The 19,251-nt window shown below is 48.7% G+C and overlaps 1 long non-coding RNA gene across 1 annotated transcript; it reads right to left on the bottom strand.

The window, feature by feature from the left end:
- Window positions 1-15,076: 15,076 nt before the first annotated feature.
- Window positions 15,077-18,783, bottom strand: LOC109733509 (uncharacterized). Its single transcript, XR_002225641.4, has 5 exons — window positions 18,419-18,783; window positions 17,585-17,667; window positions 16,708-16,885; window positions 15,620-15,724; window positions 15,077-15,317 (listed from the first exon to the last, which is right to left on the bottom strand). It is a non-coding gene; the product is annotated as an uncharacterized lncRNA (long non-coding RNA).
- Between the last annotated feature and the right edge of the window lie 468 nt (window positions 18,784-19,251).

Below are 19,251 nucleotides of genomic sequence, written 5' to 3'. Positions count from 1 at the left end.
GAAAGATGAGATGATTTCGGTCGAAATCGATATAAAGATCACCGTAAACGGATGCACGGTTTGCAAATGGCAAGCAAAACAAGAATGACACGATTCTGCGATTAACAGCATGATAGCACTTAGAATACATCAAGTAACTATGCTACAGCACCCCAACATAGCAACAAAGCATATGGAAGTGATCTTGAGGAGATGCTTGACAAAAGATGAACACTGAGCTACGGCTAGATCACAATATAACAGGTTCAAACAAGCATGGCAAAAGTGCAAAAGATATCAGCTTCACAGACTTGGTGAAAATACTGAACAAGGCTGAAACAGCATCAGGTAGCAATGTTGAGAGCAAGCCAAACAAATGCTACAGGAACTTATCATAGAAAAACAAGGCATGGCATGAATCTACTAAAAGCATGGAACAAAAGTACCTTACTGACCATGAGCCAAAAAGGATCAGAATATATGATGGCACCCATGTAAACATAGCAAGTTTCGTTAACAGGTTTCAAACACAGCAGAAAACAGAACATGGCATTAACAGAATTATGAAGGCATCTTAGTGAGCTCGATTCACTCATCACAAAGCAATGCATGACAAAACAAGCATACCTATAGCAAGATGGCATATTCATGAATCTAACCATGGCAAGGGCAAGTTCATAGCATGTATGGATCAACTACAACAACCTTGGCAAAATTGAATATCATGTTAACATTCTGCCAGGAATATTTTATAGCAAAAGTAGAGTAAGATTAAGACATGTTAGGGCAAAAATCACGGAGCCTAGTTTGCATGCTTGTGCTAGTCACCACATAGATCAAAAAAAAATACATGGCATACACCTCTGTAAAGATGGCATGGTATAGATCAAAACACCTGTAGAGCTCATGCCCATAAGATGCACACATCAAATGCAACAAAAATAACAAAACATCAAGTTCTGATAAGTAACAACAGTAAACAGCATATAGCACTCTTGCATCAGAGATTTGGGCATCAAGATGAACTCAAACGATCATGGCACAATGGAACAAAATGAAGAGCATCTCGTGATGAACATTTCGATATATCATGCGCATGAAACGGAGCAGTATGCAAGGAGATATGATGCGATGAACAGGGCCACACAATATGACAGAAAAAGACTTGGAGGAAATTTTGGGGTCAACCGTCGTTTTGGATCTGGATCTGGGGGCTTCGGGCACGAACTTCGAGGTTCACCGGAGTAGTCGCCGGAGTTGGAGAGGGAGAGGGCGGCCGGAGGTCGGGGCGAGGCCGGCGGGCGACGGGGCGCCTCGGGCGGCGGCGCTCACCGGCGCGACGAAGAGGGGCGACGGGCGGCGGAGAGGGCGACGGACATGTCCGTCGGCGGGTTTTTTCGTCCGGCGGCACGAGGGGAGCGGGGCTAGGGTTTGGACTACGAGATTTGGATGGGGATCACATATTTATAGGTAGAGGGACCTAGGAGACTCCGAATGGAGTGCGGTTTTCGCCCACACGATCGTGATCGAACAACCGAGAGCATGGAGGGGGCTTAGATGGGTTATTGGGCTGTTTGTAGGGGTGTTTGGCTGCAACACACCAAAGGCCTTTGCGTTTGCCCGGTTAACCGTTGGAGCATCAAACGACCTCCAAATGGAACGAAACTTGACAGGTGGTCTACCGGTGGTGTACCAAGGCCACTTGACAAACCTCGGTCCATTCCGAGAACGTTTAACACCCGCTCACGAAAAGAAACAAGAGGGGTGCGTCGGTGCATGTGGGAGTGTCAGATTGCAAAACGGACAACGGGGAAAATGCTCGGATGCATGAGACGAACACGTATGCAACTGAGATGCACATGATGACATGATATGCAATGCATGACATGAACAAAATGCAAAACGAAAGACAAAACCCGACCACGAAGGGAATATCATAACACATAGCCGAAAATGGCAAGAGTTGGAGTTACAAATATGGAAAATTACATCCGGGGCGTTACATGTGATCAGAAGTTCGTCGTCGCCCAGTTGTGCATGCTTCATCACGTCCTCGTCTACCACTATTGCCTAGCCACAAGGCCTTGCGAGCGTTTCGCCAGGTTTATCAAGAGCCACGACTACAGTTTCGCTACGGTGGACACCATCAACGATCTAAAAGCACTCGAGGTTTCGGGCTTGGCCTGGCAGAACCTTGTCGGCATCCGTCACCACTACAGGGTCTGGGGCAGCCCAACGAACAAGAAGAACTCCCTGGTTGACCTTGCGTCGGCCATCATTGTCGGTGTACTAAAGTAGGGGCACTCCTTTGTATCCCTTTACTTGTGCACGGGCACTCAAAGCCGCGCCCACGGCCACGCTAAGCAGGGCAGAGGAGGGAAACCGGGAAGAAGCCAAAGCACGAGACGGCCAAGGCAACGCCAAGACCAGGAACACAAGAGGGCAAGGAGGTGAGGTAGACTCCCTCGGCAAGGTTCTTGCTGAGGCAGCCTCCGCAGCCCCGGCAAGGGCCTTGCCGGGGCAGCCTGCCCGATGCCAACAGAGCGAGCCTCCCTTGAGCCCACGATTTCTGACCCCACCAACCACACTGGAATCAGGGCTCGCGAGGCACCTCCGTGGTGGCATGCAGATCTTTGTCAAGATCATAAAGACACAAGATCAGATGAGGACCAGAAGATGGCGACCCTCGGCGGGATCCTAGCCGAGGAGATCCACAAGACCCCCGGCAAGCACCTTGCCGGGGACAACTGCGACGCCGCGGCAAGACCCTTGTCGGGCCCCCAGCAAGGCCCTTACCGAGGGTGCTAGCAGGGCCACTGCCAGGCCCGCACCAGCCAAGGCTCCGCCGCCATTCGCATGCAGCTACCAGCCCAACTAGCTGGGCAGGCACCTGTGTGGCAACACGCGGCTTCCAGACCGACTCAGCAAGCACCTGCGTGGTGGCATGCAGATCTTTGTGAAGACCCTGCCACCACGCCACCTCAGTACCTGCCTGCCTACATGGCACCACACGCATCGCTGGCCTGGGCGCGTGTCGAAGCGAGACGGAGTGGCTACGGACGGGACGGGCCTCGTTCCCATCCCTGATAAAGCTAATGGACACTGAAGTAGCACATTTAATGCGCTTTGTCCCATAATGTCGGGCGATAAGTTCGCGCACTGTATGCCTTTCCACCTCCTGTGTGCCACTGTGGCAACCCCTTTTCGACTATAAAAGGAGGCCCGAGGCATACTGGAGAGGGATTCGGCTCTTTGGAACTTGGCAGCCACCGTAGCTTGTTTGAAAGCTCAAGAACACTGAATACATCCACCAAAGCAGGACTAGGGTATTACGCATCCTCGCGGCCCGAACCTGGGTAAACGATCTTTGTGCTGGCTCATGGACCTGCTCTTCTCACAACCCAGCGCCCACCGACCGTAGAAGGGATTCCAGTGATCCCATAGGTATCGTTCCCACCGACAGCTTTGGCGCGCCAGGTAGGGGGCGCAGTTGTGAGAATCTGTTCTAGCAGTTATCCTAGCAGTTCTTCGTCGCCATGGCTCCCAAGAAGAAGACGATCATGACAATCGGCTCGTCCGGGGCTGAGCGGCTCGCGCAAGTGCGGGCGAGCAGCGGACCGGTCGCGGACAGAACCCGAGCCGCGGCCCGCGAGCACCAGCATCGCCCAGGCAGTCAGAGCCTCGCGAGCGGCGTCGTTCGTGCGCCAGACGACGAGCCGCACGCCGCCAGATCCAAAGAGGGGGATGGGCCCCCAGCAGGCGATGCGGGGCCCTCCAGGGGCGTCGCTGTGCCCCTACAGACGGCGCAGCGACCTCCAAGACGCCCACCCCAGCACCCGCAGCACGCTCTTCCCATGGTGTGCGCGACGAGCAGCGTCACCACGCCGGTGACCCTGGACACTGCCGTGGGAAGAGCCCTGTGCATCATCCGCGGGGCGAAGGAGTCCAGCATGCCCGCCGAAGTGCTGGCGAAAATGGCACGCAGCCGCTGGGCCGTGATAGAGCTCCTTCTAACGTGGTTAGAAGTCGAAGCGCGCCACGGTCCACGCAGCTGTCGCCACCACCCACGCCAGCAGAAGCTTTGGCGCGCGCGCGCAGCTGCTCCTCGACTTCCCTCCTACTGCGGAGAAGCTTGACGAGTGGAGAGCCACCATCCAGAGCCTCATCGCCGTTGCCAATAAAGATGATCCGCGACTAGCGGGGCCCTCAGACCGGTGCTCCGTCGAGCCACCACATGTCAGCGGTGGGAGGACCGGGGGAGCTGCAGCCACAGTACACTCTCCTCCCCCGCGCCAGCTGCCGCCGGTGTCGATCCGTCGTGACGACGCATGTGATAACATTTCCATAGCGTCGTCCGACACACGGACCCACCGCGACCAGCGCCAAGTTCTTCGAGAACGAGCCCACGAAGATGCTCGAACCACTATCGAGCGCCGGCGCGATACATGCCATCAGTCGGATAAGCGGGCAGGACCCGCTATGGACCACCCAGCACTGGGGTCTCCGGCGGCCACCTTACGAGGTGGGTTGCCCAACCTTTACCCGTGAGCTGCGGCAGTTCCAGTGGCTGTCCCACCGCACGTTCAATCCCGACGTCGATGAGAAGTACAACGGCAAGACCCACCCGTCAGAGTTCCTCAGCATCTACACCATCGCGTTGCAAGCTGCCGGAGCTTGCGACGACAAGGTGCTTGCCAGTTACTTCCCATTGGCACTGAAGCCCAACGTCATGTCTTGGTTGATGCACTTGCCGGCAGATTACATCTCTTCTTGGTCGGATCTGTGCCATGAGTTCGTTGGTGCCTTCACCGGAGGCCACCAAGCTCATGGCCAGGCCAGTGATTTGCATATCATTCCCCAGAAGGAAGGGGAAACCCTACGCAAGTACATCCAGAGGATCAGCCGGGTGCAGTACAACATCCCCGATGTTCATCCCGCTGCTGTGATTAGCGCGTTTTACCAAAACGTGCGCAACCGAAAGATGCGCGAAGAGCTGGCGATGAACAAGGTTCAGGATGTGGCCGAACTTTATGTTTTGGCCGATAGGTGCGCCGGGCTGAAGAGGGAAGGAAGTACCCGGGCGAGGACGCCGGTGTGGAAACCGACTCTACTGATGAAGACACCGCCGCCCCTACGAAGAAGGGCCGGCGTTGCAACAGGAAACGCAAGGGCAAGACCGAGCTTGCCGTCGAGGGATCCGATAGCTCCGGCGCCGCGAAGAAGGCCAAGGCGGACGACCCTGGCAAGGAAATTGCTGGGTGCGTCGCTTGCCGGGCCTTGGCGGCTGCACAAGCTGGGGGCCTCCGACAAGAAGTATTGCAAGATCCATCGCACCAATTGCCACGACCTCCAGAACTGCTGACAGGTCGAGCTGCTAGCCGAAAAGCAAAAGGCTGAGTATGAGAGGTGGGACAAGGAGAAGGGTCAAGACGGTGCCGAAGGATCCGGCAAGAAGCATGGTGGCCAAGGAGGCCGCCGCGGCAAGGATAAAGAGCAAGAGAGGCCCGCCCGGGGCCATGAGAAGAAGCAAGAAGACGATGATCATGACGAGGACGACGAGTCCAGCGAGCAAGAGTTTCAGAAGGCTACGGAGGCCATGTGCGTCGATGGTGGCGCCTCGCTGCATACTTCTCACCGCCAGCTCAAGCAGTGGGCGCGTGAGATCACAGCAGGAGAGCCATCGTTCGACGCTCAGAAGCCGCTGAAGTGGTCCAGCACGCCCATCATCTTTGACGCCAAGGACCACCCTGATCGCACCACTGCGGTCGGGTGTTTGCCGTTGTTTGTCTCACCAACGATACGCAACCTCAAGGCGAACAAGATGCTGGTTGATGGCGGGGCCGGTCTGAACTTAATCTCGCCCGTTGTGATCAACAGGCTACAAATTCCCGACGGAGACCTCGAGGAGACGGGCACGTTTCAAGGGGTCAACCCGGGAAGAAGCCAGCCGAAGGGGAAGATCACATTGCCTGTGACGTTCGGAGGCGAGTTAAACTACAGGACGGAGAGGATTGTCTTCGATGTAGCCGAGATCCCCTTGCCCTACAACGGGATCCTCGGCCGCCCGGCACTAGCCAAGTTCATGGCGGCGTCGCATTACGCCTACAACACGTTGAAGATGCCTGGGCCGATGACCATCATCACCGTCCCCTGCGACAAGAAGGATGCGTTGATCTGCGCCGACCTACTCTACCAGGAAGCAGTTGCAGCAGCTGCCGCCAAGGCACTTGCTCCTGCCGCTGAAGCCCTGGGAGGGAAGAAGAAGCCCGGCAAGACCTCTCGCACCCACTCCGGCAAGCGCACCTCTTCGGAGTGTTGTGCTACCGTCAAGGACGTGCCAGAGAGCTCCACCGGCAAGAGCAAGAAATCCAGAGATGCGCCACCACAGACCAAGAAGGTGTCCGTTAGGGAGGATGGCATGGGAGGAGCTTTCACCATAAGCTCCACCCTCGATAGCAAATAGGAAGGCGCGCTCGTCACCTTCCTGCGGGCGAATGTCGATGTGTTTGCATGGCAAGCATCCGACATCCCTGGTGTTCCCAGGGAGGTGATTGAGCACCACCTAGCTGTCTGTCCTCATGCATGGCCCGTCAAACAGAAGGTCAGGAAGCAGGCTCTGGAAAGGCAAGAGTTTATCACAGAAGAGATTAGGAAGTTGGAGGCAGCAGGCTTGGTGAGGGGGGGTGCTCCATCCGACGTGGTTGGCCAATCCGGTGGTAGTGCGCAAGGCGAACAGGAAGTGGAGGCTGTGTATTGACTACACAGATATCAATAAGGCTTGTCCTAAGGACCCCTTCCCGTTGCCGCACATCGACCAGATTGTTGACTCCACGGCCGGGTGTGATTTGTTACCATTCCTCGACGCCTACTCGGGCTACCACCAGATCTTCATGACAAAAGAAGACGAAGAGAAGAAAGCATTCATCACCCATGTGGTACGTATTGCTTTTTACAGATGCCTTTCGGGTTAAACAGTGCTGGCTCAACGTTTGCAAGAGCGGTCCAAATTGGTTTTGAACCCCAACTACATAGAAATATGGAAGCATACATGGATGACATAGTGGTCAAAACCAAGGACAAGGCAACTCTTGTACAAGACTTAGAAGAGACGTTTTCCAACCTGCGCAAGATCAACCTCAAGCTGAACCCTGAGAAGTGTGTCTTCGGCGTTCTGTCCGGCAAACTTCTTGGGTTCTTTGTGTCGCAGCGCGGAACCGAGGCAAACCCAGACAAGATCAAGGCTATCGAGCAGATTAAGGCGCCCAAGCGAATCAAGGATGTGCGGCGGCTCACTGGTTGCGTTGCCGCCATGAGCCGATTCATCTCAATGTTTGCCGAGCGCGCCCTTCCCTTTATCAAGATTTTGAAAAAGGTGGGCCCCATGGAATGGACCCCGGAGGCCGAAGTAGCACTGCAGGATCTGAAGAAGTACCTCTCTTCTAGACCAGCACTGGTGGCGCCTAAACCACAAGAGCCGTTGCTGCTGTATTCTGGCGGCGACGCATCAAGTGGTCAGCGCCGCGCTGGTGGCGCAGAGGGAGGTCGACGAAGAGGCAGTGGCAATGGCAGGACCAACGGATGGCACGTCAGAAATTCCCCCAGCAGGGCCTGGTGCCGGCAAGGCAAGGCCCCGGGCAGAGTCTGACGCCATAGGGGCAGGGCCCGCGCAGCCAAATGAAGTGGTGCAGAAGAAGAAGATGATGCAGCACTCGGTTTACTTTGTCAGCTCCCTCTTGCAGGGGGCTAGGTCAAGGTACTCCGGTGTGCAGAAATTGCTCTTCGGCCTCCTTATGGCCTCGAGGAAGCTGCGTCATTACTTCCAAGCCCACGAGATCACTGTCGTCACCCGCGTCCCGTTGCAACGGATACTGCACAATCCAGACGCAACCGGAAGGATTGTGGAGTGGGCCTTAGAGTTGTCAAGCTTTGGGTTGAAGTTTGAAAGTACTTCGACAATCCAGAGCAGAGTCTTGGCGGAATTCATTGCTGAGTGGACCTCAACGCCCGACGAGGAAATCCAGGAGACCGCTTTCCCCGGGAGATGTCCACAAACAACACTGTCGAGTACGAGGGGCTGCTTGCCGGTCTCAGGATCGCGGCAGACCTCGGGGTTAAGAAGCTCATCGTCAGGGGTGATTCACAGCTCGTCGTCAGACAAGTCAACAAAGATTATCAGAGCCCGTTGATGGAGGCCTACGTAGATGAGGTGAGGAAGCTGGAGGAGCGCTTCGACAGTATACAAGCGGAGCACGTTCCCCGAGCAGAGAACGACATCGCTGATTACCTGTCAAAGCGTGTTGCGTTCAAGCTACCTGTGGAACCAGGTACCTTTCTGCTTCGGTTAACTCAGCCATCCGCCGAACCATCAACGGAGCAGAACAAGCGGAGGAAATCAGGCCCCGGCAAGTACTTTCCCGCTGAGCCCCCAGGGGCCGCTGACAAGGGTGTTGCCGTGGATTCTGAGCCTGCCGAGGGACAGCTGGCTCCGGCAGGCCGTCAAGCCCTGACCGTGGAGACGGTCGCTCCCATGCTAGAAGAGGTGCCTTTGGTCCTTGCCGTTGAGCCCCAGGCTCCGGCATGGGCACATCATACTTTCTGATTCCTCCAGACAGGAGTACTTCCTGAGGAGCAGGAAGAAGCGAAAAAAGTAGCCCGTCGGTCTGCTCTGTACCAGTTCGTCGACGACGTCCTGTATAGAAAAAGACCGAACGGTGTGAAATTGAAGTGCATCCCCCGGGAGGAAGGACTGAGGCTATTGGCAGAAATACATGGAGGCATATGTGGCTCCCACATAGGGTCGAGGACCCTTGCCGGCAAGGCATTCCGGCAAGGTTTCTTCTAGCCCACCGCCCTCCAGGATGCGACGGCACTAGTAACCAGGTGTGAAGCGTGCCAGTTCCATTCGAAGAAGCTTCATCAACCAGCTCAAGCCCTTCAAACAATTCCTCTCTCCTGGCCATTCTCGGTATGGGGGCTCGACATCCTGGGCCCTTTCCCCCGTGTTGTCGGGGGCTTTGAGTACTTGTACGTTGCAATCGACAAGTTCACAAAATGGCGAGAGGTGGAGGCAGTGAGGAAGGTGACTGCACAGTCAGCCGTCAAGTTCTTCAAGTGGCTAGTGTGTCGCTTTGGTGTGCCAAACAGAGTCATCACCAACAACGGCACACAGTTCATAAGCCCCACCTTCATGCAATACATCCAAGACCTCGGCAGCAAGGTCTGTTTCGCTTCCGTGGCACATCCACGGAGCAACGGCCAGGCGGAGAGGGCAAATGCTGAAGTGTTACGAGGCCTGAGGACGAAGACTTTTGACAGGCTGCACAAGAGTGGAAAGCGCTAGATTGATGAGTTGCCGGTGGCTCTTTGGTCAATCAGAACAATGCCAAATCGAGCCACCGGCCAGACACCCTTTGCCCTGGTTTACGGGGCAGAAGCAGTTCTCCCCACAGAACTCACATACGGGTCATCTTGAGTGCTCTCTTATGACGAGCTTGAGCAAGAGCGATTGCGGCAAGATGACGCGATGCTCCTTGAGGAAGATCGTCTTCGGGCCGCTGTGAGAGCAGCACGCTCCCAGCAAGCGTTGCGCCGCTACCATAGCCGCAAGTTTCATGCCCGAAGCTTTGAGGAAGGCGACTGATACGTCTCCGTCGTATCTACTTTTCCAAACACTTTTGCCCTTGTTTTGGACTCTAACTTGCAAGATTTGGATGGAACTAACCCGGACTAACGCTGTTTTCAGCAGAATTGCCATGGTGTTATTTATGTGCAGAAAATGACCTAAAACTACACGGAGATTATTTTTGGAAATAATAAAAAATACTGGCGAAAGAATCAAGGCCAAGGGGCCCACACCCTTGCCACGAGGGTGGGGGCGCGCCTGCCCCCCTGGGCACGCCCCCTGTCTCGTGGGCCCCCTGGAGCTCCACCGACCTCAACTCCAACTCCATATATTCGTGTTCGGGGAGAGACAAATCAGAGAGAAAGATTCATCGCGTTTTACGATACGGAGCCACCGCCAAGCCCTAAACTCTCTCGGGAGGGCTGATCTGGAGTCCGTTCGGGGCTCCAGAGAGGGGAATCCGTCGCCGTCGTCATCATCAACCATCCTCCATCACCAATTTCATGATGCTCATCGTTGTGCGTGAGTAATTCCATCGTAGAATTGCTGGACAGTGATGGGTTGGATGAGATTTATCATGTAATCAAGTTAGTATTGTTAGGGTTTGATCCCTAGTATCCACTATGTTCTGAGATTGATGTTGCTATGACTTTGCTATGCTTAATGCTTGTCACTAGGGCCCGAGTGCCATGATTTCAGATCTGAACCTATTATGTTGTCATGAATATATGTGAGTTCTTGATCCTATCTTGCAAGTCTATAGTCACCTACTATGTGTTATGATCCGGCAACCCCGAAGTGACAATAATCGGGACCACTCCCGGTGATGACCATAGTTTGAGGAGTTCATGTATTCACTATGTGTTAATGCTTTGGTCCGGTACTCTATTAAAAGGAGGCCTTAATATCCCTTAGTTTCCGCTAGGACCCCGCTGCCACGGGAGGGTAGGACAAAAGATGTCATGCAAGTTCTTTTCCATAAGCACGTATGACTATATTCGGAATACATGCCTACATTACATTGATTAATTGGAGCTAGTTCATTGTCACCCTATGTTATAATTTTTACATTATGAACCGCATCCGGCATAATTCTCCATCACCGATCCAATGCCTACGAGCTTTTCACATATTGTTCTTCGCTTATTTACTTTTCCGTTGCTACTGTTACAATCACTACAAAACCCAAAAATATTACTTTTGCTACCGTTACCGTTACTTCCATACTACTTTGCTACTAAATACTTTGCTGCAGATACTAAGTTATCCAGGTGTGGTTGAATTGAGAACTCAACTGCTAAACTTGAGAATATTCTTTGGCTCCCCTTGTGTCGAATCAATAAAGTTGGGTTGAATACTCTACCCTCAAAAACTGTTGCGATCCCCTATACTTGTGGGTTATCAAGACTATTTTCTGGCGCCGTTGCCGGGGAGCATAGCTCTATTCTTTGAGTCACTTGGGATTTATATCTGCTGGTCACTATGAAGAACTTGAAAGACGCAAAAACAAAAATTTATCCCTCAACTACGAGGGAAGGTAAGGAACTGCCATCTAGCTCTGCACTTGATTCACCTTCTGTTTTGAGTAAGCTTGCGACACCTAAACCTGCTTCTGCTATTAATTCTGATATGTCGCATGTTATTGATGATGCCACTTCTGCTATGCATGATACTTATGATGAAACTAGTTCTATGCTTGATACTACTGTGCCACTTGGTGAATTTCTTGATGAACAACTTGCTAGGGCTAGAGAGAATGAAATTATTGAAACTGATAATATTGATGAAAGTGATGATGAAGGCTCTCCCAATAAATATGAATTGCCTGTTGTGTCTGAGGGCTATGTTGTCGATGAAGAAACTACTAGAGACTTTCTTGCTTGCAATGATAGAAGTGATCTTAAGAAATTATTAGCTAAGCTGGAAAAAAAACTCTGAATGCTAGAATGAAATACAATCCTACTTATGCTACTTCACCTATCTTCATTACTGATAAGGATTTTGAATTCTCTGTTGATCCTGATATAATTACTTTGGTTGAATCTGATCCTTTTTATGGTTATGAATCTAAAACTGTTGTGGCACATCTTACTAAATTAAATGATATAGCCACCCTGTTCACTAATGATGAGAGAACCCGCTACTTTTATATCCTTAAAATATTTCCGTTCTCATTGAAGGGTGATGCTAAGATATGGTTTAATTCTCTTGATCCTGGTAGTGCGTAGTCCCCAGGATATGATTTATTACTTCTCTGCTAAATATTTCCCTGCTCATAAGAAACAAGCTACTTTAAGGGATATATACAATTTTGTGCAAATTGAAGAAGAGAGTCTCCCACAAGCTTGGAGGAGGCTTCTCCAATTACTTAATGCTTTGCCCGATCATCCTCTTAAGAAATATGAAATACTTGATATCTTTTATAATGGACTAACCGATGCTTCCAGAGACCACCTGGATAGTTGTGCTGGTTCTGTTTTCAGGGAAAGAACACCAGATGAAGCTGAAATTTTATTGAATAATATGTTGACCAATGAAAATAATTGGACACTTTCTAAACCAACTCCTAAGCCAACTCCGAAGAAAAGGGGTGTTCTATTTCTCAGTCCCGAAGATATGCAAGAGGCACAGAAATATATGAAGGAAAAAGGTATAAAAGCCGAAGATGTTAAGAATTTACCACCTATTGAAGAAATACATGGTCTTAATTTACCGCATGTTCAAGAAATATATGATCTTAATTCATCACCTATTGAAGAAACACATGGTCTTGATAACCCGACACAGGTAGTAAAGGTAAATTCTCTCTATAGATATGATAAAGCTGAAATCCCTCCTACTAAGTTTGCTAGCCAATGTTTGGATGAGTTTGATAACTTTATGGTTAAGCAAGAAAATTTCTATGCTTATTTTGGTAGACAATTAAAACAAAATGCTTATATGATTGAACACTTGGGTGATTATATGTCTAGAGTTAAAGGTGAACTTAAACTCATTAGTAAACATGCTTCTATGGTTACCACTCAAGTAGAACAAGTACTTAAAGCTCAAAATGATTTGCTCAATGAATTAAATAGTAAGAATAATGATTATGCTGTTAGAGTGGCTACTAGAACTGGTAAAATGACTCAGGAACCTTTGTATCCTGAAGGCCATCCTAAGAAAATTGAGCAGGACTCTCAGAAAAATAATATTGATGCACCTAGTCCTTCTAAAAAGAAGAAAAAGAAAAATGATAGGACTTTGCATGCTTCTAGTGAACCTATTGCTGAACCACCTGAGAATCCAAATGATATTTCTATTTCTGATGCTGAAACACAATCTGGTAATGAACATGAACATAGTGATAATGCTAATGATGATGATGTTCATATTGATGCTCAACCTAGCAATGATAATGATGTAGAAATTGAACCTGCTGTTGATCTTGATAACCCACAATCAAAGAATCAACGTTATGATAAGAGAGACTTTGTTGCTAGGAAGCACGGTAAAGAAAGAGAACCATGGGTTCAGAAACCCATGCCTTTTCCTCCCAAAACATCCAAGAAAAAGGATGATGAGGATTTTGAGCGCTTTGTTGAAATGATTAGACCTATCTTTTTGCGTATGCGATTAACTGATATGCTTAAAATGAATCCTTATGCTAAGTACATGAAAGAAATTGTTACTAATAAAAGAAAGATACCGAAAGCTGAAATTTCCACCATGCTTGCTAATTATACTTTTAAGGGTGGAATACCAAAGAAACTAGGAGATCCAGGAGTACCCACTATACCATGCTCCATTAAAAGAAACTATGTTAAAACTGCTTTACGTGATCTCGGAGCCGGTGTTAGTGTTATGCCTCTCTCTTTATATCGTAGACTTGATTTGAATAAGTTGACACCTACTGAAATATCTTTGCAAATGGCCGATAAATCAACCGCTATACCTGTCGGTATTTGTGCGGATGTGCCTGTTGTGGTTGCAAATGTTACTATTTTAACGGACTTTGTTATTCTTGATATTCCCGAGGACGATAGTATGTCTATTATTCTTGGGAGACCTTTTTTGAATACCGCAGGGGCTGTTATTGATTGCAGTAAAGGCAATGTCACTTTTCATGTTAATGGTAATGAGCATACGGTACACTTTCTGAGGAAACAACCTCAAGTCCATAGTATCAATTCTATTGGAAAATTTCCATCGATTATTTTTGGAGGTTTTGAATTTCTTCTACCTACTGTCAAAAAGAGATATGATATTGTTACTATTAGGGATGTGCATATCCCCGTTGAGGTAACATAGTGTTATTCGAAATTTCTCCGGTTTCATGTTATTCGAAATGAGTTTGTTAACAAGACCTGATCAACCTTGTTAGTGGATTCCTTTTGATGAGCATGAGATGGATGAAGTTAGAAAGCACAACCTTCTGTACCCTCCTTTTACTTTCTGTTATTTAGTTTAAATAAAGTAAAAATAGTATTTTCTGTCAGTTTTCTGAATTATTCGTGCAATATAAAAATACCCCGAAAATAAAAGTTCTCCAAATGCCATGCCAATTTAATATGATTTTTTCTGGAATATTTGAGAATATTTGGCACTTAGAACACAACAGGGGGAGCAAGCACCTGGGCACGAGGGTCCAGGGCGCGCCCCCCTGCCTCGTGGGCCCACGGTGGCTCCCCTCCACTTATTCCAGCCACCACACACTCCTTCCTCCAAAAAAAATCACCAACCAGCTCAAGCACGAGTTCTAGCTCATTTTGCTGCGATTTTCGATCTCCTTGCTCAAAGCACCTCTCACAAAACTGCTTGGGGGATTGTTCCTTGGTATGTGACTCCTCCAATGGTCCAATTAGTTTTTGTTCTAGTGCTTTATTCATTGCAAATTTGTGTTGCCTAGGTGACCATGTTCTTGAGCTTGCATGTCAAACACTACAAGAAATATGTCAACTTGTGACCCTCACTATTGGCCGCTGAAAGGTCATAGTTTTTCATTTGCGACCTTTTTTGACCAAAAACAGAAGGTCAAAAGCTGGCAGTCGTAAACTGAAATTAATGACCTTCTGTAAAAGGTCGTTGGTTCTTCGACCAAAATTTTGGTCACTAGCAACCTCCCCAGGCCACGTAGGCATCCAACGTGGCAAGCTGATGTGGCACAGGAATCAGCCCGGTCCAATTCGGTTTTCTACATGGGCCTAGCCCAATAATTCAGCCCATTTATGATTTTTTTCCTTTTAATTTTGGTCAGCTACATTGGCCTAGCCCAGCAATTCGGCCTTTTATTTTCTAGGCCTTTGGCCTTTTCGCTTCCATTTCTTGTTTGGGCCTTGGCCTTTTTACATTCCATTTTAAACCAGGTCCCACTAGCAGATCATCCAATTAGGTCCCACTTGTCGGTTTTTCTTTTGTTTGTTTCCCATTTTAAAGGACTCACTAGTGAAATTGGACACCAAGGGTGTTGTTTAGGCGCCCCACGTTAGTTCACTATTTGTGCAATAACCAATAACTTAATTCAAACAGAGGCAATAACACATACAATTTCAGACGACAGCCAAACGAAGTACTTTACAGTCATGGCAGTACAAATCAGGTATTCAACTATAAAATACACCTAATATTAACATGGCCAGCTCCAGGGAGCTAAAACACATAGTTGGGTGCTGGTTTTCTTCGGGATTCTTCTCCTGGAGCTCTTGTACACCAACTTTTGATGAATGAAGGCCAGTATCTACAGGTTATAAATCAAAAAAGATAGGAAATCAAGTGAAGCCGTGCATATAACATTCTCCTAACAATGAAAAATAGCTGCTGAAGTTGAGATCTACTAAGAAACCGTGCATATAACATTCGCATAACAGCAAAACTGCGATATATTTGTAAAAGGGCAAATGATAAGTACCAACCCATGCATTTGGTGAGAATATAACAACAGATTAAGAGCATATTGTTCAGCATCAATGCAGCAACAATACAGAGAGCTGGTATCAAGAAGAGCACAAATTAAGAGAAATTTACGGTCCAGGAGCCGACCTTCCAAAGGAGCAGCATGGTGCGTCGTTGTGCCTTCATCGGGAGTTGCAGGTCGGAGTTGTGAGCTGCTGCTTTGCTTCCCCATATAAGACACTAGGTTCTCTCCTAAGATAGCAACCCAAAAAACAAAAAACATGATTAGGGAGCTGGTACATAAGAAAAGGAATTCATGCACGAATGACATATACAACTAAAAAAACAGGATATGAAATATATTAGAATTGCATATTAGATGGCTGCAAGATAACTTTTGCTTCATATAGAGTAACTAGAATTAGCACCCAAAAACTAGAATTTACTAATGTGTTTGTCACACTACCAAAATTCAAGACAAACCATGACAGGGAGACGAGTGAATTGCAGCAGAGGAGGCATCTAATTTGACTACCGCAATCATTGAGTGAAAGCAAACATCAAAGAATTCAGAAATTTCTGAACTGAATGCAAGCAAGTTTGCACATGACACAGCAGGTCTGTGGTCCCTAATTAGATTAGATATTCCGACTCATGAGCTACATGCATAGACACTTACTAGAACCTGCATGTGCTTAAACTAGAAATAGAACAAAAGAAAATTGAACCTATCTAACTCCAGGTTGTTCCACTGCAACTCGGAATTTGCTCAACCGTATGTGTACATGCATCAGAGCATACATAAAATATTCAAGTCAATATTATCAGCTAACTGTGTTGTAATGAAAATAATTACTTAATGACTTGAGGTAAAAATTTATTTTAGACATCAAAATTTGCAGCGCTCATTTCAACCATGTTCAGATAAACTTGAGGTAAATTAGCAGTAAGGATATTAGTTACAAGCTAGGTGTGTAACTGCTGTCAACACCACCACCACCAGAGACACGCAAGATAAGCATCAACACCACCATGATCACCGGAGCACATATATAAAGCAAGTACACATGGGCAGCTACTGACAGACCCTAGAACCGCATGAATTTATCACCAGAGAGCTCCAGTAGGAGTTGATGCTTGGTTGCAGCAACTAGTAGAGCCCCACATCCAACCCAAATCATGGCCAAGGCCATGCAGGAGCTACACCAGAGAAGAAGGAACGGGGAGGAGCTCACCAGAGGGAGGTTGTAGCTGTAGCGGAGGCTCAGCCACACTACGGCTGTGGTGTGACCATCACCACATCCAGGAGAGGGTCTGGAAGCCACCGAAGCACCACTGCGGCGACCAGGGCAAGCGTCGGGCATAGTGGCGCCACCCCAGGGACATCACCGCACAGACATCTCCGGCCTCGCCCTGTTTCAAGAAATGTTCAGAACAACATTGTCAGACTCAATCAATTCTGAAGAAACCACCTTCGTCGTCAGAGACATACATACATACAGGAAGCAAAAGAAGAAGAAACAGAGCAGGGACCTGGTCGATCATGGGCATGAGTACTAACTATACTATAGAAGCAAGAGAAGCACATATATATATCCTATTTCTTCCACAAAGTGTGTATATAGATAGGTCGGATTTTTGAATGCATTGTTGTGTAAAAAACAAATATGTTGTTGAGGAATTTGAGTAGATTTTAGATATGTTAATGAGAGGCAAGAGTTTTCCCTCAATCAATCAACCTGCTGCAATAGTACTAACTATACTAGTCAGCGACGAATTTGGCAAGATAAAGCATAGTAGTATCAAACTGAAACACAATTCAGTCGCAAAACAACCACCAGCCTTACTTAGTACGTGAGCATCAAGCACACACACATCATACAGGTGCATCTTGAATAATATTTAACTGCCCAGGTTCTGTAGAGTGCTGATATAAGTTGACAGAGCAATGCCATTTATACTATGTCCTATTTACAGAGCTCAGGGTTGATTAGTTCAACACAAAGAAGCAGTTTGAAGCACACACACGCGGCATACAAAGAACCAGCAACATCACTGTCGATCTGCAATATCATAGTAGTCAGCGGCTACTTGTAAATCAGCGTTTCTTACCTTAGGGGGTGTACCTGATTTCCCAGTCTTCTAGGCAGCCACAGCTTCATCGTGCGCCATGCCTTTAGTGAACGCTTGCCTCTCTGTCATGTAGAAGTCAAGACTGTATCAACATACCATACACAATAATTTATTACTGAACTGAAAGTATAGGTGAACTAAGCTTTCACATGTGCTGGCTTTTAATGGGTCCAGGCGTAGGTGAGAGATTCCATAGCACTTAAATCTGTAGCACATCTCCCTTGCAATATGTAGTTTTCATCAAAAGTGAGCTTTGACACAATATAGCCACATCATTGGCAAATTATTTCATGGTGCAGCAGAACGAACCAACCGGATTGTTTCATATACAACAGACTGTCCATCTAACCCCAAGAAGCAGTTTGAAGCACACACACGCGATGATACAGAGAACTAGCAACATCTCTGTCGGTTGATTCCTCAACCAAATCTCAAATGGCCGGCCCCTGTCCGTACGCTCTATTAAAATGCTATAACTAGTACTGCTAGTATTACCATCTCCAGCGATAACGAAACCGCAGCGAGCCGCTACGCGGAAAAGGAATTCGAGTGCTCCTACGCACGCACGGGACTCTTCTATAGAATTCGGAGCGGAAGCACGGCGGCGCGGGGGCCCGGAATATCTCAATTCCTGGCGAGGCCCGCCCGTACAGGCACAAGCTCGCCCGTCGAGGGGCGCTCCGGGAATTCCTTCCACGCATTCGCCACTAGGACGAGGGGGACGAGCAGAACCGCGAGCACGAGGGGCGGAATTCGGCGAGCATTGCGCGCGGATTTGGACGGGGCGGGGACGGGGGAGAGTCGATCTCTCACCTGGAAGGATGGTCCTCCAGGCTCCTTGCGGTGGAGCTGGCTGTCGCGGATCGGGCGGCGGCGCGGCGCGGGGTCACCATGCCGGCCTAGCTCACGGTCGCCACCGCCATCATGGCCGCGTCGGCGAAGAAGGTGTGGGGGTGCGCGAGGTTTTGTTGGGCTCGTTGCGGGGCGTCTGCGAGTTGACGGGGACGATGCGAGACGGGGACGTCGGTGGTGGAAGGTGCGACGGCGACGACGCGTCATGGTGATGGGATCTGAGTTTGGGTCGGGAGCCGTCGGTGGCGGCGGCGAGGACATGAGGACGAGGGAGGAGGAGTGCGATGGGAGGAGGGGGTAGATGGGATCTGAGTTAGTGTTTGGATAGTTGGACTGCGGGTGGGGGTTTCCTTTATTCATTTTCTTTTTTTTCCTTCTTTTTTGTAGGTAGATGGATGGATGGATGTGAGATGAAGAGATGGATAGATGGATGGATGGATGTGCGTCATGTCATCGATCCGTGTGACAATGGACTCCACCAATGAGAATAGAGCACATGCAATTGTGTTTTTCCTTTTTTTTTCTTCTACATTTTCGTCTGAAAAAATCAAAAAAATGGTCTCCTATTATACACAAGGGTGCATATTGGAATGACAAACAATGTTTCCACATAGAGTTTTCATTTCATTTGCACGAAAATTTCGTTTTTCATTTTCCGAGTGCCCAAAATGAGTTTTTTTATGAAGAACCTACCAAATATTTGTTGCCAATTTGGACCAAATCAATTTTCTAAAATATTAAGCCATATATAATGTATAAGTAATCAAATGGTTGGGTGTCAAAAGTTTTTGATC

This window comes from Aegilops tauschii, chromosome 4, assembly GCF_002575655.3.
Source record: "Aegilops tauschii subsp. strangulata cultivar AL8/78 chromosome 4, Aet v6.0, whole genome shotgun sequence".
In the NCBI taxonomy this organism is placed as follows: domain Eukaryota; kingdom Viridiplantae; phylum Streptophyta; class Magnoliopsida; order Poales; family Poaceae; genus Aegilops; species Aegilops tauschii.
Note: the sequence above shows the minus strand (reverse complement) of the source record. Positions and strands in the feature narration are given on the sequence as shown.